Here is a 3062-nt window from a genome sequence, read left to right as displayed (position 1 = left end):
CGTCCCCGCCCGCAGCCGTTGTCGGAGAGGCCGGGGACGCCTCTGCGCCGTGCTCTCACTCCCCGCTCCTGCGAAGGGCCCTCGGCGCGCCTCTCGCCCGCGGCAGATGCTCAGCTTCTGGCTGGGGACCGGCGCTTGGCTGAAGGCTCAAGCTTTAGTTTGACAGTGTCAGGGAAAAGCGTGAACGCTGGTAATTCAGTGGCTGGCAGAGGGAAAGGGAGCAGCACAGGCAGGTGGCTTAGCTCCCCTTTCTTACTTTAGACTTCTGTCAATCAGCCTGGCTCCGCAGCAACCCGTGCCCTGACTGCTCCAGGAAGCCGGCTCGCAGGTGACTCCCAGCGAGGAAGCAGGCTGGAGAGAGCTTGCTTTCCATGGTCTGCTGCGGCTCCAAGTTAGGTGTGTGTTTCAATGTCCTTTCAAAGTAAGAGCAAGCTGGCATGTTGAAATAAAATACTCATACATATTAAATATAATTTATTGCTGGAAAAGCTGTTTTACTGTGTTTAGAACAAGAAAATGCAGCAGGATTGATTTTTTGTTCTTGCTGCTGTCTTTTTCAAATTCGAATCTGGTTAGCAAAAAACGAAATCACGTTCCCTGTTTTGTGACTGATATAGTTACCCATGTTAGAATTGACAAATTTCAAATACCTCATTCTGAATTGGGTGGACCAAAATGAAACCTTATATTATTGGAAGTGCTTAAAAAAATATATATACACTATGTCATTACAGCTATAAAGTGTCTGCATGCCATAAGTAAAGTCTTCTATCTTTAATGATTTTCAAGGGCTTTTTAAAAAAGCTTTTAGAAAAGATTGTTTCCTATGCAGACAGTTTTTGAGAAATTTCCCAGTTTTTCTGATAGCTAAAACACTCCTCAGGCTCTCACATGGTCAACTTCTGTTGTAACTAAACATGGTAGTTTGAACAGACTGCTAGCAGCCCTCAGGGAAGTTTACTAAGTCTCACCTGGTCAGTTGCTTGGGAACCGAAGTCATGTTTCTAGGTGTACATCTGTGATGTGGCCACGTAATGAAGGGCTTTGAAGGCCTAGAAGCTTCAGCACTCTCTAGAGCTCATCTGTCATTTCAGAGTTTTCAGAACAAGTAAATTATATTATTTATTGATTCTTAGGAAAACAGGTACATCTGTTTTATCTGAACATACTTTCTTTGCATTGCATAATTCTCTTCTGGAGTTAGTAAAACTGGAAAAAACAAACCATAGGGTGGGGTATTGAAACTTGAGTTATTAAATGACCAAAATTATCTAGAATAATTAAACCCCATCTTTTTTTTTTCTGAGTAATGAAACATCCTTATTTTAAGAAACATCATGAAGCTTTGTTGTTGTGTGTCCATCTGTATTCTATTTTCTTCATCTAGTGGAAGGGACAAGCAGCAGGTTTGCCTGCAGGATAGCTTAAGGGTATAAAAAGCAGCAATGAGGGAGAAGGAAAAAAAACCAAAACAAAAAACTAAACAAGTCACTGTCAAGAAAGAGATTTAATGGGAGAAGTTATGCTTGAGACAAGCTTCCTATTAAGTTTGGGGAACAGTTTAGAAAATACTTTTTTCAGGGTTGCTTGGTTTTTTTCATGGCAGTATTAGTTGTTTCAGGAAGAACAGCTGCAGATTTTGTACTACTGTGTTGAGTTTCATGCTCTTTATTCCCACATAAGAAACAAATGAATTTGGAAAAGAGATGGTCATGGAGGGATAAATATACTTACATTTATTTTGTATTTTTAATTCTATATAGCAGCTTACAAACTTTAAGTAAAATAACTGCAAGATTTTTTTTTTTTATTTGAGAAAGGGACTGAATATTATGGAAATCATAGATTCTACCCTTTCATGGGAAAGCTTCATATTTTTCTGTTGTATAATAAAAGAAATTGTAGTGCCTGCACTCATAAAAGGAGAAACCAGAAGTCATCAATTTTTTCTTTGGTCTCAACCTGAAGGTAACAATTAATGATTTGGAAAAGTATGTGTCATAGTGAAGTGTACATTGGCAGAGTTAACTGAAGATCCTGACTTCTCCAGGCAGCTTTCAGTGGAAAACTTGCCAAAGGACTTTCCAGCACGGAGAGACCAGGCGACTACAAAGAATTTTAAAAAATTATTTTATTTAAAAAACAATTGTAGTATAGAGCACAGAGTGAAGAAAACAGTTTCAATTTCACAGTAATGAAATTGTTACCTCTCAGGAACTAGATTTAGGGATGATAATAATTCTGTAGTCAGGCTGCTTGCATTAGCTGTTAAATGAATTTATAGAAAGTAGAAGTTTTTTGGTAAAGGGATAGAGAGCAATTATTTAAAAAAAATAAATAATTACGTCCAGAATGCATGTTGAAAGTCACACTGTATTCACATATGTTCCCTTAATCTCAGAAAGGAAGGATGTAGTGGAGCTGAAACAGTACAGAAAAGAAGCACCTCAAAACTATTTAAATGCATCCAGTGATAGGGATATAACATACAGACTAGAAATTTCTCTGAAGAAAGACTAGAGACTGTTAGAAGCAATTACATTTAGTGAAGTAAAAGATGTAAATAACAATAAATAGACAAATGTTTGCTTCCTCTCCTTTCTAATTTGAGGACCAGGGGCATCAAATTAAACTAGCAGGTGAGTTTCTAAACAGAAGGTGCTGTTTCATATTGTACAAAGAAATGACCTTTTGTTCAGGAAGTGTGATCTACAAATAGCTGAAGATGCCCAAGTATTCTGGTAAAGCATTACTCTATGTTGGTCCCGTAAGACTGGTGATCTAAACGAACTCGTTTTTCCTTCTGACCTGTTACAGTTGGATTTTTTTTGTTCTTTTAAAATGAATTCACTAAGCAAGAGAAAGGGCTTGAACTATTTACATTTTTGTACACCAACATGGGTCAACAAACCAGGAGTTAAGAGTCCAAAAGATGCTGCTAGATAATGTTACTAGATAGGAGTTATCTAGTAATGTTACGTAATATGAGTCGGAGTAACTGTCAGTGTACAAGATCTTAATCTGCATAAAGCTGAAGTTATTCAGACTGCCCTTTTCCTGCT

The sequence above is a fragment of the Mesitornis unicolor genome, unplaced genomic scaffold (assembly GCF_000695765.1).
Source record: "Mesitornis unicolor isolate BGI_N332 unplaced genomic scaffold, ASM69576v1 scaffold24456, whole genome shotgun sequence".
Taxonomy (NCBI): domain Eukaryota; kingdom Metazoa; phylum Chordata; class Aves; order Mesitornithiformes; family Mesitornithidae; genus Mesitornis; species Mesitornis unicolor.
This window is presented reverse-complemented; position numbering follows the sequence as displayed.